Genomic DNA, 21,129 nt, shown 5'->3' on the forward strand with positions numbered 1-21,129 from the left:
CACTTGAACCCTGGAGGCAGAGGTTGCAGTGAGCCAAGATTGTGCCAATGCACTCCAGCCTGGGCAATAACAGCAAAACTCCGTCTCAAAAAATAAGATAAGTACTGTCTTGACTGTGGTCATCAAAAATATTTGATTAAGGGTTAGCTAGAAAGCCTGACCCTGTCACAGATGGAATGAAGGGCCAAAAGAAAATAGATTGTTTGCACTGGGGCAAGAAGGATAAGAATCCTATGGGAAAAAAAAAAAACAAAGGGAATGGTTTAGTGAGCGTTGGGGAGAGGCATTTGTTTTCTTGCTTAAAAAGGAAACACAGGTTGGGTGCGGTGGCTCAAGCCTTAATCCCAGCACTCTGGGAGGCCAAGGTGGGTGGATCACCTAAGGTCAGGAGTTCGAGATCAGCCTGGCCAACACTGTGAAACCCCATCTCTACTAAAAAGACAAAAAAAAAAGAAAGAAAGAAATTAACCGAGCATGGTGGCGAGCGTCTGTAATCCCAGCTAATCAGGAGGCTGAGGCAGAGAATCACTTGAACCTGGGAGGCGGAGGTTGCAGTGAGCCAAGATGGCATCATTGCACTCCAGCCTAGGCAACAAGAGTGAAACTCTGTCTCAAACAAAAAAAAGAAAGAAAGAAAAAACATAGTTTTAAGTCCACTCAGTGGAGTTTAAAAATACATTCCCGTTGAGCAGTGCTTTTGGAATCTTTTCTAACCTTCTGTTGCACATGATCTAATTTGATCTTCATAGCAAGTCCCTGAGGTGGATAGAGCAGGCCTTTCTGAACACCTATTTTCTAGTTTGCATTAAAAGAACAGAATTGGCTGGGACCAGTGGCTCATGCCTATAATCCCAGCACTTTGTGATACAGAAGGGAAGTGCTGAGAAGGGAAGAATGTGGTCCCTTTAAATGATATGGAAGTGAGGAAGGGAAGTACTGGGTAGAGGAGGGTGTGGCCCCTGGCTAGGGCTCCACCTCAGGGCCTGTGCCCATGGACCTATGTGAGGACAGGCATTTTTGTTTTCCTGCCCAAATGTTGCATTTCCCAAGACCACCCTGGCTGCCACACCCCCATTCTGTGCCTATAAAAACCCTGAGACCCTAGCAGGCAGACACACAGGAAGCTAGACTTCGAGAGGAGCATGTCAGCGGAGGAACACATGGGTGCTGAACGTCAAGAGGAATGCACCAGTGGGCACCGGCACACCACAGGCCACTGACTGGCAGAACAACGCAGAGTTTGGCTGGGACAGTCAGAGAAGAGTCGGGCCACTCGCCCGACTCCAGGGGAAAACCATCTCCCTTCTGGCTCCCCCATCTGCTGAGAGATACTTCCACTAAATAAAACCTTGCACTCTCACGCCTGTAATCCCAGAACTTTGGGAGGCCAAGGCGGGCGGATCACGAGGTCAGGAGATCCAGACCATCCTGGCTAACATGGTGAAACCCCGTCTCTACTAAAAATACAAAAAAATTAGCTGGGCATGGTGGTGGGTGCCTGTAGTCCCAGCTGCTCGGGAGGCTGAGGCAGGAGAATGGTGTGAACCCGGGAGGCGGAGCTTGCAGTGAGCAGAGATCGCATCACTTCCAGTACACCAAGGCAAGAACCCCGGAACAGAGAGCCCTCTGTCCTTGCAATAAGGTGGGGGTCTAATTGAGCCGACTAACACAAGCTCCCTACAGACGTCTAAACCAAAAGAGCACCCTGTAACACAGGCCCACTGGGGCTTCAACTATAAACATTCACCCCTGGACACTGCCATGGGGCTCCCTGCCTGTCTGCATGCTCCCCTAGAGGTTTGAGCAGTGGGGCACAGAAGAAGCGAACCACACCCGCATCGCATGCCCTTCGAAGGGGACAAGGGAACTTCTCCCATTTCATCTGAGAAGCCAAGGCAGAAGGATCACTTGAGCCCATGAGTTTGAGACCAGCCTGCACAACATAGCAAGACCCCATCTCTACAAAAAAAAAGTAAACAAAAAAATAAACATTAAAAATTAGCCAGGTGTAGTGGCACACACCTGGAGTCCCAGCTACTCAGGAGGCTGATGTGGAAGGATTGCTTGAGCCCAGGAGGCTGAGGCTGCAGTGAGCCAAGATTGAACCACTGCACTCCAGCCTGGGTGACAGAGTGACACGCTGTTTTGACAACAACAAAAAGAATGGAACAAAATAACTTCTCAAATAGCTAGCAGAGGCAGGTCTGGTTCTCAAATGCAGGTTTTCCAAGTTTCAATTCTTGTTTCTAGCAGTATTATGGAGAAACATGATCGCTAATACATGAAGGAGAGGAGGTTTCAAGTTCTGATGAAAAGATGGTAAAGACAGGAGTTAGTTGACTAGGAGTGACTAGAAATGGGAAGAAAACGCATGATACTACTTAGAGGAAAGAAGAAAAATAAGCATAGAGGTGACTGAGTGGACAGAAAGGACTTGGAAGAAGCGTGTTTGGCCCTGTCTCTGCATTTCTTCCCTTGCATTAGTAACTTCCCTGACGACTTGGATGAATCTTCTCTTCCAGGGCACCTGGTGTTCCCTTTCTGTCCACTTCTCCTTTCCCATGGCCCATACAGTCTGGGAAAGCATGGTCTGCAGGCTTCTCATATCTTTCCTTCCTTAATCAGCCCCTAGCATCTCTACATAACCCATATACACCTGGAGTTCCACGTGTCCCAGTCTTTGCACTGCAGTGAATTCAAGGAAAGGGAGACTCTAGCTGGGCGCAGGTGCTCACACCTGTAATCCCAGCACTTTGGGAGGCTGAGGCAGGCGGATCACTTGAGCCCAGGAGTTCCAGACCAGACCTGACCAACATCTCTACTAAACCCCATCTCCACTAAAAATACAAAAATTAGCTGGGCTTGGTGGTACATGCCTAGTAGTCTCAGCTACAGAGGAGGCTGAGGTGGAGAATTGCCTGAACCCAGGAGGCAGAGGTTGCAGTGAGCTGAGATCACGCCACCGCACTCCAGCAGCCTGGGCAACAGAGCAAGGCCCAGTCTCAAAAAAACACAAAGACAAAACTAAACCAAAAACCAAAAACAAACAAACAAAAAAAACCGTGCACAAACACACACACAAAACAAAGGTAGACTCCAACAGGAAAAATTCACTCAAAAGCAATTCAAATAATGACTCAGTCAACCCAGTTCTATCTCAGTTCTTTATTATATATATAAACATTCTGTCAGATGCCCTAGTTTTCTTTTTCTTTTTTGTTTTCTTTTGAGACAGGGCCTCACTCTGTCACCCAGGCTGGAGTATAGTGGCACAATCATGGCTCACTGCAGCCTCAACCTCCTGGGCTGAACTAGTTCTCCCACCTCAGCCTCCCAAGTAACTGGGACTACAGGTGCATGCCGCTATGCTCAGCAACTTTTTGTATTTTTTGCAGAAACGGGGTCTCACTATATTGGCCAGGCTGGTCTTGAACTCCTGGACTCAATAAGTCCAGCTGCCTCAGCCTCCCAAAGTGCCAAGATTACAAGCATGAGCTACTGCCTCTGGCTGATTCCTTAGTTTTCTTTTTCTCTTTGCCCATTGCCTGGATTCCATAAGCAGAAGGAAAACCCAGGGGCTGACTTTGTAGGCAAGACTCTTTCCTCTTCAAAACGTAAATTGGTTCAAGTGGTACCAAAACTGAAACATGTTTATAACTTAACATCTTTTCTTCCTACCCCTTCAATCTCTTGAGCAATGAGAAAAGACACTGGGCTCTTTCTTTGGTGACACATAGCCTGTGCCCTCAAAGAACACTGACACCCCAGTAACATCCATTCAAAGAGCTTCTCTGTACCTCCCCTCCTTTATCCCCAAGGTCACTGGGTCAGAGATCACGGAGTCATTCACAACATGATGTTTAACACCGAGACGCTCTGGAAATGCTCCTTCAAGACGACTCAGAAGAAGACCCAGTGCTGAGACAATCATGTTCTCTCTCTCTCTGGATCACCGCCCAGAGACAAGGACTGCTGGAGACCCTGGCTTCCCCAGCTGCTGCCTCTCATTCCTGTGCCTGTGGGATGAGAGTTTGAAGCTGGGTGACCTTGACCAAGTTACTTACCCTCTCTAAGCATACGTTTCCCTAAATGTGAAATAGGGATGATGGTGATGTGTTTATTTCACAGATTTGATAGAAGGATTAAATGAGAGATGTATCGAAAGCAGTGGGCAAAGGGTCAATGCTCAGTGAGCTTTCTCTTTTCTTATCAATAGACAGGTCTCCATGAGGACAGAGACTGGCTTCATCTCGACTGTAGCCTCAGGGCTGGCCACAGTGTCTGCACCCAGCAGGACTTCAGTCACTATCTGTTTATACACTAACCACAGACTTAGGCATAAAAGCCCTTTGGAAGAAAGTTGAACATTTCATGCACGTTCAGACTATGAAGAGCAATGATGACAACTTTAGCTTGAGAGGGTCTCAGTGCCCATTCATCACCACTGTGAAAAGGCAGAAACCAGAGCTGTGTGTTTAACTCCCAGCCCCAAAACCTGTTGGCTTTGCTTTATCACTATGAGCTTCCAATGCCATCCCTTTAGAATGGGACCTCTCTCTTCTTCCCTAACGCACCAGCCTTCGCCCCAGACCTATCCTTATTAGCTGGTGCCTCCTCTCTGTACTCTGAGCCCATGCTGTGCTCGTCAGATAGCAACATGGGAGAAAACAGCAGCCCAGAATGCAGGCTGCAGAGTTAGATCCCCAGAACAGGATCTCAGCCGGCTCCATCCTTCCTCAGCTGGGCGACCGTGGCCATTGACTTGCTCTCTGTGCCTGAGTTGCTCCATCTGTGAAATGACGATTTTCATAGTCCCTGCTTCAAAGACTCACTGGTAGGAGTAACTGAGAAAATGCAGGGAAGGTGCTTGGAACTAAATGCTCAAAGAGTCCATCTGGCCAGGCACGGTGTCTCATGCCTATAATCCCAGCACTTTGGGAGACTGAGGCAGGTGGATCACTTGAGGTCAGGAATTCAAGACCAGCCTGGTCAACATGGCAAAACCCCGACTCTACTAAAAATATAAAAATTAGCCAGGCATGGTGGCAGTCACCTGTAATCCCAGCTAATTGGGAGGCTGAGGCATGAGAATCTCTTGAACCTGGGAGGCAGAGGTTGCAGTGAGCCGAGATGGTGCCACTGCACTCCAGCATGGGCAACAAGAGCAAAACTCTGTCTCAAAAAAAAAAAAAAAAAGGTCATCATTCTTATTAATGGAGGCCAAATCATCTCAGCACTTCTTTGGCTGATCAGTACCCTCCAAGCCAGTGTTACCCAATAGACCAGAGGTCCCCATCCCCCAGACCACAGACCAGTAGCAGTCTGTGGCCTGCTAGGAACTGGGCTGCACAGAAGGAGGTGACAAGTGGGCTAGTGAGTGAAGCTTCATCTGTATTTACAGCTGCTCCCCATTGCTAGCATTACCGCCTGAGCTCTGTCCCCTCTCAGATCAGCAGCGGCATTAGACTCTCATAGGAGCACCAACCCTATTGTGAACTGCGTGTGGAAGGGATCTAGGCGGTGTGCTCCTTATGAGACTCCAATGCCTGATGATCTGTCACTGTCTCCCACCACCCGGAGATGGGATTATCTAGTTGCAGGAAAACAAGTGCAGGGCTCCCACTGATTCTACATTATGGTGAGTTATATAATGAATTCATTATATGTTATTATGTTAATAACAATAGAAATAAAGTACACAATAAATGTAACGCACTTGAATCATCCTGAAACTTCCCCCCACAAATCCATGGAAACTGGTCCTTGGTGCTAAAAAAAATTGGGGCCACTGCAATAGACTATTCAGTCACGGTCCAATCAAACATTCTGCGATGGTGGACTTGCTTTACTCTGCACTGTCCAACATGGGAGCTGCTAGCCACCCACATGGGCTATTGAGCCCTTGAAATGTGGCTGGTGAGAATGAAGAGCTGAATTGTCAATTTTCTCTTAAATAATTTTTCTTTTTTTTGAGACAGAGTCTCACTCTATCCTCCAGGCTGGAGTGCAGTGGCGCAATCTCGTCGCACTGCAACCTCCATCTCCCGGGTTCAAGCAATTCTCCTGCCTCAGCCTCCTGAGTAGCCGAGATTACATGAACCCGCCATCATGCCTGGCTAATTTTTGTATTTTTGTAGAGACGAGATTTCACCATGTTGGCCAGGCTGATCTTGAACGCCTGACCTCAGGTGATCTGCCCAACTAGGCCTCCAAAAATGCTGGGATTACAGGCGTGAGCCTCCATGCCCGGCCATAATTCATTTCTAAATCACAAAATCTAAACAACAAGGGGCTAGGAGCTACCATAGTGTACAAGGCAGCTGTAGAATCACAGGAAATTGTCAATGACACTATCCTGATTCAAGTTTACTTTTCCCCCTCATGGTGAGACTCTAGATTATTTCCTCTTCTCTCACATTTTTTAGACTTTCAGGATTAGACCATGAAAATAAGTTCTGTCCTTGCAAGAAAATAACGTTCATAACACTTACTGTATACCAGGCTGATTTCAGTGCTTTACATGTATTAATTTACAACAACTCTGAGGCAGGAGCTGTGATTATGCCCATTTAACAGATAACAAAACTGAGGCACAAAGCAGTGCTGGAACTTCTCAAAGTCACACAGGTAGCAGGAGGCAGAGCTCGGATTTGAACTCACTTTGGGTTCAGCAACTCACAGCTCTCACCTATGACATAATATTACTTCTGTGGTCAAAACACTTAGACCTGGATTTCACAGGAATCTTGTGCTTGCCTGGCTGCTAGGGAGGTTTTCATCATCTTCCTTATCTCACAGTTCAAAACCCAGGGCCTCCATGCTCTTGCTCTGGTGGCCATTCACTGGCAGGAGGCTTCTGGTAAGGTTCTCCTTTTCTGTCGTTTTTCTTATTGGTGGTTTTTTGTCTCATTGGTGTTTATCTGCAGAACTTTGTTTCCTTCTGCTCAATTCATAATCAGAGTGCTTTTCCTCCTGGCTGAATTCGTAAGTGTTTGAGAAAAAGAGGTTGGCACAGAGCCAGGCGACTGTCAACACCCGGCTCATCTGGAAAGTGGATATCAAATTGTTGTATCTCGTTCTGCCATTCACAGCTCCTGCTGTGGGGGTGGGCCATTTGCCACTTCTCCAAGGAGCTAGTGGGAAACTGCTGCAATCATAGTGAACCCAAGGTCCGGGTCAGCCCGCCTCAGCACAGCACTCCAGCTGGACCCCAGTGCCTTTTGGGGACACATCTGCATTGCCAGGCAGGGCTGTGGGAGGGCCGCATGCCTCCTGTCCATCATAGGGATAACCTTCCCTTGTCCCACGTCCCTTCCAGGAAGCCTGTGGGTGGATTGCTGCATTAACCTTTAATATGGCTAAAATGTTTTCCTTCAATGACAATAATGCTGCCAGAACCCATCAAGATACCCAGGAACTGATGTGCCTTGGCAGATATTCCTGGCAGCCTTTGCATCTGTTGCTCACAGCCCACAAGCATCTCCACCGTCCAGCAGGGCTTCTCTCACGGTCAGGGCAGAAAGAGAGAGAGTCCATCTGCAGCAGGCTCGGATTTTAAATGAGTGTCCCCGATAATTTAACATGATCAATGGCTGAGGTATTTCACCAAGTTCAGGGGTCCCAGTTCTCAGAGAGAGGCAGCCAGCCACGACTGTAAGACCTGGGCAAACCGTACAAACCAGACGGCAGGTCTCACCCCTCCCCACAGAGCTCTAGAGAGTATCAAAGAGTGAAACAGCAGAGGGATGATCTGGGTGGCGTCATCGTGGCTGGCAAGGGTCTGTGACAGCACCTTGTTAGGCTACTCCCAAGAGGAAATTTGGAGAGAGGGTGGGAGGGCAGCTCTCAGTGCAAGATAAGTCTCCTTGAAAGTAACTTCCAAACTTTGGAGGATTGTGAGCAAGATGGGACCAGCAACTTCTACCGAAAAGAATGTTAATAGCAAGATAACTCATCCTAATGTTGGTCCAAGCTAGGTCTTTATTATGCATCATAAAGGCTCTGAGAATAACAATATAACCTCCAAAACGGCTGTGGGCTTTGAAGAATCTCAGGCAACTTGCTTCCTTCTGCTCAGTGAATCCCCTGGAGCCCAGCAAAGCAAGGAAACACTTAGAGCCAAGCTTGAGTTCTGCATTTCATATACAGGGAGTCCATCTCTTTCTACCCAATTGTTCTCTAGATGAGTAACTAACTCCTTCCCCTTAACTGCACATACTTCCTACCAAAGCACAAGAGCGATGGGCTGTCCATGAGCCTCCCCCAAACATGTGCACCTTGTGACATAAATTCTGTCACCCAAAGAGACTAGACAAAATGCAAAACCAAAGTGGAGTCTTTCCTTGAATTATAGGTTCTAAAGAGTTTTGGACCCTCTACAAAACCCAAGAGTCAGGAATTGCCTGTAAGAAGCACCAGCCCTTGTTTTAAAGAGGCAATTTAAGAATAATAGCCATGCTGATGCCACATTAAGCTAAGGGAGAAAAATGAACCTTGTTAGGTAACAAGAGCACCCTAATGGCGCTGGTTCTGGGTTCTTCTTCCTCCCCAACACAGGCCCACCAAAAGGAGCCAATCAGAGGTCACGCCTTCCCGCCTCAGCCTAGACCCAGCCCCTCAGCCAACCAGAGACCCCCACGTAATGTCCCTAGGCACAAAAGACGGAGGCTGCAGAGCCCTCTCTCTCTTTCTTCTTCTGCTTCGGCTCTCCCTCGGACTCCTCCAATAAAGATCTCTTGACTGCAACTGGTGTGGCGTGGTCTGAGTCTGAGCCTACAGAGTCACCCTTTCATTGGCGCCGTGACTCGGATTGGGACTCTCCGCCTTTGGTGGGACCCCAATCCCTCTTAGGCTCAGACCAGGCCTCTGTCAGTCTTCGCCCATTTTCCTGTTCGCCACACTCTTCGCCCACCACTGGCCTCATCTCGGTAAGTTTTCCCCTACTGGGCCTACCTCCTGGGCAAATCGCCAGACTGTAGCCACTCCCGTGACAAACACATTTCGCCCGATGCCCCTACAGCAGTGGTAGGCCCCTACCATTTGCTTCCCCTCCTCGACCCGCAGGGAACGGAGTTTTCTCCCTCTCCTCCTCGCCCCTCTGGCCTGAGCCTCCGCCCCACACCATACTGTTGGCTACATACAAAATCCTGGTACCAGGTGGCTCACAGTCCCTCGGCCATCCTGTTGGCCCTTCAGTCCCTTCACCTTGGTGACGACCAACCGAAGGCTCTGAACCTGGTTACAGTGTTTGGCTAATTAGGGGACACCCTCTTAGCCATCACTGCCCCTTCTCCCACTATGGGAGGCTCCGCATCCCTGCCGGCCGACTCCCCTCTAAAATGCCTTCTAGACAATCTGGCTACCCTAGGCCTTGCCGCTGACCTCAAACCTAAACGCTTAATCAAATTCACAACCCCTTAAACAACCAAAATAAATGACCCATTTATGGGCCTCTAAATACTGTGAACGAACGGGAGAATGGGAAGAGATCCCCTATGCCCACAGCCCCGTATAACCCTCAACATCGTATCACTGCCCTCACCTTCCCCCAATCTTAACTCCATATCACCACCCTCAGCCCCACCCTCCAGCCGCCCCCCCGGCCAGCGGCAGCCCCGCCCTTTACCACTTCCCCCAAACTCTCTCTCCTTTCCCCTTCCTCCATAACCCCTCCAGCTCCCTCCCCTCTGCCGCTTAGCCCTCCCAACTCTCGTTCCACATCACACCTTTCCGTCCTCGCCCCTCTTACAGAAGTTACACGAACAAAATATATTGTTCCTGTCCATGTTCCCTTCTCTGTGACTGTCTTGTCAACGCTTAGGCTCATACACTTCTAACTCCACCTCTTACATCAGAATTTCTCTAACCCCTTCCTTCTCAGGAAGCGCAGACCAGTCTAGGAGCAGGCCCGTACTTACGCAGATCAGGTTCACCAAACAACCCCAGCCCTACCCATTGGGGAGCAGGCAGTCCCCGAACATGACCCTGGCTGGGACTATAACTCCCAGAACGGTGTCTTGGCCCAAGACCACTTCCACCTGTTTAATAACAGATCTCTGCAAGGCAGCCCAAAAGGCAGTCAATTTTGAAAAACTTCACGAAATCATTCAGGAAAAACATGAAAACCCGTCCGCCTTCCTCGCCCGCCTTACACAGGCACTCCAACAATACACCAACATAGACCCCGAAGCCCCCAACGGCAGGCAACTTCTCATGTCCCATTTCTTCGCACAAAGCTTCCCAGACATTTGGGCCAAACTAAAAAAGCTAGACAGAGGTCCCTTTACCCCGCAGACCGAGATCCTCGCCACCGCATTCAAAGTCTACCACAACCGTGACGAGCAGGCAAGGAGGCAAAAGTGCCAGATGTTGGCTCAGGCCTTCAAGACCTCAACCCAGCCTATCAGACGCCATGCCTCTATATCCACCACTCACCGCCAACCCCCTGGACCCTGCTTTAAATGTGGGAACAAAGGCCATTGGGCTCGTGAGTGTCCTAATCCCAGACCACCCAAAAGACCGTGCCCCAAGTGCCAACAATCTGGCCACTGGGCGACCGACTGCCCCAGCTCCCTCGGGGGAGCTGGGCCAGACCCCCGTCCTGAAGCCGATCTCATTGGGTTAGCGGCCTATGACTGACGGGGCCCTGGGACCTCTTCCCCGACACACACCATCACCACGCAGGAGCCCAGGGTACCTCTTACAGTGGATGGGCGTCTCATCATTTTCCTCAATACCGGAGCTACTTTCTTGGTTCTGCAGGAGTGTTGGGGCGCTGTCTCCACCTCTGGCCCTCCCATAGTCGGGGATCATCAGCTCAGGAATCCCAAGACACCTGTGAATAATTAGAGGACTTGCACCTTCTATTTCAGAAAGAAACATCCCAGACTAAAAGGCTCCTACCACTAATCCTGAGGAACGACCGTTTCCTCCTTAAAAGATAAGTGAAAGAACTCATACTAGATAAAATGGTCTCGTTTTCCAGAGCACCCTCTTTACCTTCCTTTTTACTCTTTGCCTATGTGTCCCTCCTACTTCCTTCAACACCTCATACAACCACCTCTCCCCTTCCACTAGCTCCTAATTACCTCTACAAGACTCTCAACTTAACTCACACTCTGTTAAACCAGTCCAATCCTTCCCTGGCAAATGACTGTTGGCTGTGTATCTCTCTATCAACCTCTGGCTATGTTGCCACTCCCATTCCTGCAAAAAACTAGGTCTTCACCAACTTGACCTACCACCCTCATTATGAAGGAAAAGACCCTTTCCAACTTCTAAACATGCAGTCATTAGCCGACTTCCCCATCTCTGATATGACCAAAAGTACCATGACAGAACGTGCAACCCAACTTTTGCTTTCTTACATTTCCCACATCACCCGTTACACAAACAATAAAAAGCCCATACACGGCCCTGTAACCACAAATACTATTTTAACTTGCCAAGCCCCTTTATGCATACAATGCAACCTGTCATCTGGCCTGCCTCTAGGGCACCTACCACCGCATCTGTAATTACGCCCTACAACTTCAAGCCCCAATTGATCATAGTAACTTTCAAGTCACCCAAACAGCTCCAATCAACCAGCCTGTCCGCTTCTCTGGGCCCCCCCAAAATCATCACCTCCTCCCTACTCAACAAACAGTCCAGGTTCTGTGATGGCAGACATACTCCCTGCATGACCATTCACCCCTGGACTCCCCGCAGCAGCGCCCCCACCACTAGTGAGTGCCTTCTCATCCCCTCTTTCAATCGCTGTCTCGAATGGCTCCTAGTAGATACAAAAAGATTTTTCCTCCAATGGAAAAATAAAACACAGGGAGCCACTCAGTTTGCTCCCAACACCCCTTTCCAGCCGCTCACTGAAGCTGCCTTAGCAAATACCCTAGGAGTATGGGAAAATGAAAACAACAGACTCACACACCTTTTTAACATACATAACGAGTTCTGTCTACCCAGCCAAGGCATATTCTTCTTTTGTGGAATGTCAGCCTATATCTGCCTCCCCACTAACTGGACAGGCACCTGAACCTTAGTCTTTCTAAGCCCCCACATTGACATTGCCCCAGGGAATCAGACCTTATCAGTACCCCTCAAAGCTCAAGTCCATCAGCGAAGAGCAGTGCAACTAGTACCCCTACTTATAGGGTTAGGAATGGCCACTGCCACAGGAACTGGAATAGCTGGCTTATCCACGTCATTATCCTACTACCACACCCTCTCAAAAGATTTCTCAGACAGTTTACAGGAAATAACAAAATCTATCCTTACTTTACAATCTCAAATAGACTCTTTAGCAGCAGTGACTCTCCAAAACCGCCGAGGCCTAGACCTCCTCACTGCTGAGAAAGGAGGACTCTGCATCTTCTTAGGGGAAGAGTGTTGTTTTTACACTAATCAGTCAGGGATAGTGCGAGATGCTGCCCAGCATATACAGGACAAGGCTTCTGAGATCAGACAACGCATCTCAGATTCTTGTTCCTTCTCCTGGGACACTCTAAAAATGCCTCTTTTAGCTTGAGTCCTACCGTTTCTCGGACCCCTCTTAGGCATAGCGGCCTTGTGTATTCTCCTCCCTTGCCTAATAAAGTTCACACAACAACAAATCTCCTCCTTATCTAACCAGACTTTTAACCAGCTTCTCATTAGGCACTACCAACTCCTAGCAACCGAGGAAGACTACCAGGACTCCCGTATCTACGACCTCCACCTCCAGGACCTGTAATTTCTTAGATTTCCTCCAGGCCCTCTAAGAAGATACGTGGCTCATAGCAGATCCTTCCCTGCCATACGGATGGCTCGTGTCCATAGATGACCTCTACTTACAAGGGACATTTTAGACTTCACACCCTGGGAAGTGTTCACCTTCAGTGACGTCTTCTTTGGCCTCCTGCTGTTGCTCTGCCCCTACAGTCCTCCAATATCCCTTCCCCATGACGCCCCTGTTCAGCAGGAAGTAGCCAGATGAACAGTGACGCCCACCTCCCCACTTCTTAAAAAATAAAAAAGGGAGGAATGTTAGGTAACAAGAGCACCCTAATGGCACTGGTTCCGGGTTCTTCTTCCTCCCCAACACAGGCCCGCCAAAAGGAGCCAATCAGAGGTCACGCCTTCCCGCCTCAGCCTAGACCCAGCCCCTCAGCCAACCAGCGACCCCCACGTAACGTCCCTAGGCATAAAAGACGGAGGCTGCAGAGCCCTCACTCTCTTCTGCTTCGGCTCTCCCTCGGACTCCTCCAACAAAGATCTCTTGACTGCAACCAGTGTGGCGTGGTCTGAGTCTCAGCCTACAGAGTCACCCTTTCAAACCTAATAAAACTAGCGATTTTCCAATTGCTTTTGCTGCTGGAAACACTAATTATGCTAATTAAAGGGTAGAATACTAAATACCCACTCTTTTGCATCCAATTAAGTGTTCAGATTATTTCTCAGAAGTATTTATTGAAAATAGCACTTCTGATAATCATGTCTCCCAAATAAGCAGTCAGGTGTGGTGTGGTACATGTGTGAGTGTGTGTGTGAGTGCACATATGTGTCTTTCTGGAGCTCATTTAATGGGGATCCCGCATAGCTTCCCAAATTCCTATGAGACCAAATGAGAAAATTCACTGTTTCCTGAGACTACAGCTTGGGATATCTTTCGAAAAGGTGTGTATTGAGAACACAGCACATGGAAACTATTTCACATTGACAGTATCTGTGATTTAACATTGCAAACATCAGAAATACAGCTGGTTCTTCAGAGCCATCTAAGTCCCTCATAATGGCAATATTAGCTTCTTCTAAATAATAAATTAGCCAGTCAAACTATGTTCTACAGCATGTTAGAAGTTTCATCCTAGTCAATGTCCCATTTCAAGGCAAAGTCGATTTATATGTAAGTTAAACAAAGTGCTGTCACTAAAAATTGAGAATTATGTCTAATGCCAATCAGAAATGGAATAAATAAGTATTAGAGGATTTGCAAGTTAAAGCAACCATAGAAATGCTATCGTCAGGAAGGAAAATGTATTATCTGCAGAGGTTACAGATAAGATGCTAGAACCCAGAAGAGAAAGAATCTCTGTAAATATTTCCATTAAGTTAATCAAGAGTGGCTGGGTATGGTGGCTCATGCCTGTAATCCCAGGACTTTGGGAGGCCAAAGCGGGCAGATCACGAGGTCAGGAGTTCAAGACCAGCCTGGCCAACATGGTGAAAGCCTGTCTCTATTAAAAATACAAAAAATTAGCCGGGCGTGGTGGCACACACCTGTAATCCCAGCTACCCTGGAGGCTGAGGCAGGAGAATTGCTTTAATCCAGAAGGCAGAGGTTGCACTGAGCCGAGATCGCACCATTGCACTCCAGCCTGGGTGACAGATCACGACTCCATTTTGAAAAAAAAAAAAAGAAAGAAAGAAAGTTAATCAGGGTGAGAATAGGAAGTTTTTCACCTGCAAAAGGAGATGAGATTCATGCATTCTTTCAACGTGCATTCCATCCATAGTGAGCACCTGCTCTGAGCTAGGCCCGTTCTAGGTCCCAGGAAATGGGTAACCAACCAGACATGGCCCCTGATTTGGAGCTCACATTTTAGAGTAGCTAAATGGACAGTAAACAAGTAAGCAAATTAAAATCATCTTAAATTGGGGGAAATTCTTTAGAGAAGCACTTCCACAAAGCTGAATCGCATCATAGACTGACTGCTAGGCGGTAGGGAAGGTAATATCTCACCTGCCTGTGGATAGCAGCGCTTCTGAGATCTTGCAAAGTATTTAGTACTAAGATTTCTGTCTTAGGTCAAGTTCCCTAAAAGCAGAATCTGAGGCAGGGATTGAGTGCTTGTAATTGATTCAGGAAGAACTCTCAGGAGATAGGAGTAAGGAAAACAGGATATGGCAGGGAAGGAGCTAAGTGAGATGTGGTTTCAGCTGCAGACTGGCTCCAGTCTGATCTCACAGGGAGCTCTAGAGGATGAACTGCACAATCATGTTATCCCAGCCTAAGGTCTTTTGTTCTCCTGTGTCAGCTGGTCCCTGGCCAAGGGCTGCAGACTCTCTCAGGGCCCCAGCAGACTGGAGGAGAAGGAGCATGGTCTGTGGTCTACTTTTTTGTGCACACCCACCCACCTCTTCCCCAGCTGACACTGCTGGAGGAGGAGAGGGAGAGATGTCATCTCCTCCTGTGGCAACCTGTGGGATGGCAATGGCCCTTTTCCTGTTGGGTGTAATCTGCTGCCATCTCTTGCTGTCTGCAGCCTGACACAGAAGGCTGAAGGTCACCAGGTTCCACTGACAGGGGTCTTTGTCTCAAGCAGCAACCCTAGGACTGCGGTTCGCTTGCAAGATTCAGCCACGTTTCATGACTGTCTGCAACACACCTCATGCCTCCGGTGGAAGGAACACAATGCCCCATGCTGCACCCATTTCTGCCAGACTGGGGTCCCTGATCTCAATTTCCCTCTGCAGTCCCCAACTCTGGGGTCTGCAGACACATTTCAGATCGCTCCTTAGTACCTCCCAGGAGGCATGCAGCCCACCATGCTCCTGATGACTCAGTGCAGAAAAGCTCTGTAACTCAGTTTCCCCAGCTGTAAAATGGGGAATAGCGCCTTTACTGGGCTGCCATGAGGGTAAAGGAGGTAACATGTATTCATGAAGCATTCAGAACAATTCATGATACATAGTAAGCTCCATATATTTGAGCTTATTATTACTGTCAGTACAATTATCATGATCTTGCTGTTTCCAATGGGTAGGCTTTCTACATTCTCTTTCTTAAAAACCTTTAAATCCTCGGTATTCTCTCCACCACCACAGAGAGCAGTGTCCTTGTAGTTTAGATTCTCAAAGACTTCATGGATCCAACAAGCAAGACATTAACTAAGGGACAGTTTTCTTTCAGTGGATTGGAATCTAAAATGGCTTTTTTATTGTTATTATTTTTCAGAGAATTATAATGTGTTTCAACAAAAGCAGCCATGGCTTTGATAATGTTCTCATGGATATGAAGATCATATTCAGAGCTTTCGGGCCAGATTTCAAGAGGAATCGCCTGGCTGAGCCTTTTAAGGGCATCCACATCTACCCATTCATGTGTAAGCTCCTAAGAGTCACCCCCAAACCCACAATGGCTCCCTGGCAGTCACCCAGAAAATGCTCGTGAACTCTTATGACCAGCAGCCAGGTGAGAAACAAAAGCAGCTGCCAGAAAAGTGTCAGCATAGTCTGCTCTGTCCTGAGATAGAAAAGAATCAAAAAGGGGTCTCACGGTGGGGAGGAAGGAATTCAAGCAGAACAATCCTGTTTCCCAGCAGCTTTGGAGCCCCAGGAACAAGATGCCAACAGCTCCAAACAGAGAGCAGGGGAGGTAGGGAATCCCTCCACCTGCTGGTAATATTTTACATAGTGCCTTTTAGGCAAAGGGAAGGCGCTCTATAGAGAAAATCAGGCTATAATGCTTCCGGTCCTCAGGAAATCACTGTGTACAGTCTGCCCCAAGATGCCCCTTCCAGATATGGAAATCAGCCCTCTTCAATAGCACAGAAAGCTGTTCATAGGGGAGGAGCAAAACCCTGCTGTTTACTTGATGCTGAAAAAGGAGAGGGGAGAGTGTGAAACGAGACTGCAAATTCTCAAGACTTCAAACCCCTTCGATCTGGGTGATACAAAGGAAGAATAAAATCATCTCAGAATTTGCTGTTGCCTTCTTTTGTGGGTTGTTTACAAACACTGGCTATCTTTCCTTTTGCCAGGAGAGACTTGGATACTGTCCAGTGATCTAACAAGCGCTTAAAGCAATTACATGCAAAAAGGAGTAATGGGCTGGCACAGTGGCTCATACTTGTAATCCCAGGACTTTGGGAGGACGAGGTAGGAGGATCACTTGGGGCCAGGAGCTTGAGACCAGCCTGGGCAACATAGAGAGACCCTGTCTCTACAGAAAATTAGCTGGGTGTAGTGTCACATGCCTGTAGTCCCAGCTACTGGGGAGGTTGAGGCGAGAGGATCGCTGGAACCCAGGAGTTTGAGGCTGCAGTGAGCTATGATTGTGCTATGGCACTCCAATTCCTGCCTCTAAAAAACAAAAAGGAAAAGAGGGGAGGGCAGGGGTGATATACATCCTTTCTCTTCTTGTAAGACACTGCCCATGATCTCCTTGTTAACAGTCCCTTTTGTAGAAAACTAATTAAATGAACGACCAATTCACCAAATTATGGAGGATTTCTCTTCTTTTTAAGTTTTAGAGTTTTGCTACAACTATTTTGTAGCCACTCCCCTGTCCCACATGCTATTGGGAGCCTAGGATAAGCTGCGTCTGACTGTCAGTTACTGATAAGCAGGACATCCCATGGATTTTTGGCAAAGTGGTCATTAGGCAAATGGGTCATTTGGCGAAGAGGTCATTTAGTAAATCGGCTTTCAATGACTTGCCCTATGAGATTTCTCTAGAGTGAGCATTTCCTTGGGTTAAATGTACATTTCATTTCCATAATTAATACTCACTAGCGGCTAGATGGGAAACTTCCCAGGGAATCAGGAGCAGCCAGAACAGCCTCTTAATAATCAGGCAATTAAAAACCCTCGGGTTTCTTAACAGGAGTGGAGGTATAGAGGGCATCTGCTCTGTAAGGCGCAGTGATCGGGCTCAGCATTGTCACAGGAGCTCTTGCGGTTCTGTTTGTTGGTAGTGTGACATACACAGCCATTCGTCAGAAAAAGGACTGAGTGGTCTTTGGGTCTCCTGTAGTTGATCATCGTAAGTTGTGATAACCCATGACAACTCCTTGCCACATGCCACGGGAGGTCCAGCACTCCAAGAACCCAGCAGCTAGGGCCGGCTTCATGGGCTTGCTACCTGGACAGTCCCACAAGGACACAGAAGAGTCCCCACTGTGGTTTAATAATCTGCCATCACCATCTTGAAATTATTTTTTAACAAGGGTGACCAGGGATAGTGGCTCATGCCTGTAATCCTAGCACTTTGGGAGGCCAAGGCAGGCAGATGGCTTGAGCCCAAAGAGTTTGAGACCAGCCTGGGCAACATAGCAAGATCCCATCTCTACAGAAAATACAAAAATTAGTCAAGCGTGTAGTCCCAGCTACTTGGAGGGTGAGATGGGAAAATTACCTGAGCTCAGGGAGGTCGAGGCTGCAGGAGCTGAGATTGTACCACTGCACTCCAGCCTGGATGACACAGTGGGATCTTGTCTAAAAAAATAACCACAAGGCCGGGCGCGGTGGCTCATGCCTGTAATCCCAGCAATTTGGGAGGCTGAGGCGGGCGGACCACTTGAGGTCAGGACTTTGAGACCAGCCTGGCCAACATGGTGAAACCCCATCTCTACTAAAAATACAAAAATTAGCTGGTCAAGGTGGCGCATGCCTGTAATCCCAGCTACTCAGGAGGCTGAGGCAGGAGAATTGCTTGAACCTGGGAGGAGGAGGTTGCAGAGAGCCAAGGTCACGCCATTGCACTGGGGCCTGGGGCACAAGGGTGAAACTCCATCTCCAAAAAAAAAAAAAAAAAACCACAACAGCAACGAGGGCCCCGCACGTGGCTGAAAACAACAGAAATGTATTGTCTCGCAGGCCTGGATGCTAGAAATCCAAAATCAAGGTGTCGGCCGGGCTTCACTTCCTCTGAAACATGTAAGAGAGAATCCTTCCTGCCTCTTCTGGCTTCTGGTTGCCACTGGCAATGCTTGGTGTTCCTTATAGATGCATCCCTCCAGTCTCTCCTCCCTCATCACATGGCTACCTTCTCCCTGTGTCTCTGTCTTCACCTGACATTCTCCTCTTTTATTTTTTTCAGATGGCGTTTCCCTCTGTCACCCAGGCTGAAGTGCAGTGGCAAAATCTGGGCTCACTGCAACCTCTGCCTCCTAGGTTCAAGTGATTCTCCCACCTCAGCCTCCTGAGTAGCTGGGATTACAGGCGCCTGCCACCACACAGTGCTGATTTTGTATTTTTAGTAGAGATGGAGTTTCACCATGTTGGCCAGGCCGGTCTTGAACTCCTGACCTCAAGTGATCCTCCCACCTCACACTCCCAAAGTGTGCTGAGATTACAGGCATGAGCCACCATGCCCGGCCCTCATTCTCTTCTTTTATAAGGACACCAGTCATTGCATCTGCCCCCTCATCAGCTGCCCCCAATCCAGTATGACTCATCGTTACTTGATTCCATCTATAAACACCCTATTTCCAAATAAGGTCACATTCCTGGGTACCGAGGATTAAGATTTCCAATCTTTTCCCTGACTCAATTTTTCTGAGTCAGGGCCTCACCCTGTCACTGAGGCTGGAGTACAGTTATGTGATTATAGCTCACTGCAGCCTCAAACTCCTGGGTTCAAGGACTCCCCTGAACTGGCCTTCCAAGTGGCTGAGACTACAGGCGCACACCACCATGCCCAGATTTTTTTTTTTTTTGGTACAGATTAGGTCTCACTCTGTTGACCAGGCTGGTCTCCTGACCTCAAGCGATCCTCTTGCCTTGGCCTCCCAAAGCACTGGGATCACAGGCGTTATCCCATGCCTGGCCCTCTTTCTACATCTCAATCATTGTAACATTAGCCTGAGCTGCCCATATTCCTTATTCTGCCCATCCATGACCAATCTCCTCCTTTAACATAACTTCCATCTCGATATCATGGGGCCTGCTGGGCACTACAAACAGCCTAAGGAAAGTGGAAACTTTACTTAACCTTAAATTCTATTACAAAGTCCACATTGAATGTGATTTATATTTGAACTATAAAAATTTTCTGTAAGTTGAAACATGACCTATAAAGGTCTCTACACCCTGAAGCAACGTTTTAGAAAGAAATCAAGTGGTCCTTTTCTGCAGAAACCATTAACCATAAGAGAGATAAAGGAAAAACTTCAGTGTACTGATTGAACTTCCATGCCCATAGCTTAATTTCTAAAAGGCAACCATTCCATACTGTTAAACTGCCTTAGGTTGCTATTACTGTTATTAAAGAGACCCTCAAAGCCAGAAGTTGAATCTTGACTGTAGTTCTTGCACATACACACACACACTCTTGCAACTGAAACCACTCAGATTGTCCTAATTCTGCTCCCCATAGCAACACCACCTGGAATTTTACGTTTGGTTTTAAGCATCAGTGCTAATCTTTACTTGCACCCGAATACACCGCACCTGTGAGAGCCACGTGACATTAAAAAAATCCCTTCAGTGAGGCCGGGCATGGTGGCTCACACCTGTAATCCCAGCCCTTTGGGAGGCCAAGACAGATGGATCATGAGGTCAAGAGATTGAGACAATCCTGGCCAACGTGGTGAAACCCTGTCTCTACTAAAAATACAAAAATTAGCTGGGCATGGTGACGCGTGCCTGTAGTTCCAGCTACTCGAGAGGCTGAGGCAGGAGAATCGCTTGAGCCTGGGAGGCAGAGGTTGCAGTGAGCCGAGATCGTGCCACTGCACTCCAGCCTGGCAACAGAGGGAGACTGAAACAAAAAAATCCCTTCAGTGCCTTGATCCTTCCACATTCAGATCCAAGATAGATGACATTTGTCCCTCATCAGAGCCCGCACACCAAGATAAAGATTTCTTCTGGCCAGGCGCGTTGGCTCATGCTTGTAATCCCAGCACTTTGGGAGGCAGAGGCGGGCAGATCACCTGAGGTCAGGAATTTGAGACCAGCCTGGCCAAAGTGTTAAAACGCTGTCTCTACTAAAAACACAAAAATGGCCAGGCATGGTGGCTCACGCCTGTAATCCCAGCTACTCGGGAAGCTGAGGCAGGAGAATCACTTGAACCCGGGAGGTGGAGGTTACAGTGAGACGAGATCGCGCCATTGCACTCCAGCCTGGGCAAGAAGAGAGCGAAACTCCGTCAGAAAGAAAGAAAGAAAGAAAGAAAGAACGAAAGAAAGAAAGAAAGAAAGAAAGAAAGAAAGAAAGAAAGAAAGAAAGAAAGAAAGAAAGAAAGAAAGAAAGAAAGAAAGAAAGAAAGAAGGAAGGAAGGAAGGAAGGAAGGAAGGAAGGAAAGAAAGAAAGAAAGATTTCTTCTGTATGTATAGCTCAGCTCTGTGGTCCGCTAGCGTCCTTCTTCAATCTGCTTCCAATCTATGGAATCAGGAAAGACTGAACCAGCCTAGATTAATATTTTAGTATAA

The 21,129-nt window shown here is 47.9% G+C and overlaps 1 pseudogene; it reads right to left on the bottom strand.

Annotated features, from left to right (window-relative positions):
• LOC129487399 (small ribosomal subunit protein eS24-like) overlaps positions 1 to 10,855 on the bottom strand; it is a 98,954-nt pseudogene extending 88,099 nt beyond the window's left edge.
• Positions 10,856 to 21,129: the final 10,274 nt, after the last annotated feature.

Source organism: Symphalangus syndactylus, chromosome 1 (assembly GCF_028878055.3).
Source record: "Symphalangus syndactylus isolate Jambi chromosome 1, NHGRI_mSymSyn1-v2.1_pri, whole genome shotgun sequence".
Classification (NCBI taxonomy): Eukaryota; Metazoa; Chordata; class Mammalia; order Primates; family Hylobatidae; genus Symphalangus; species Symphalangus syndactylus.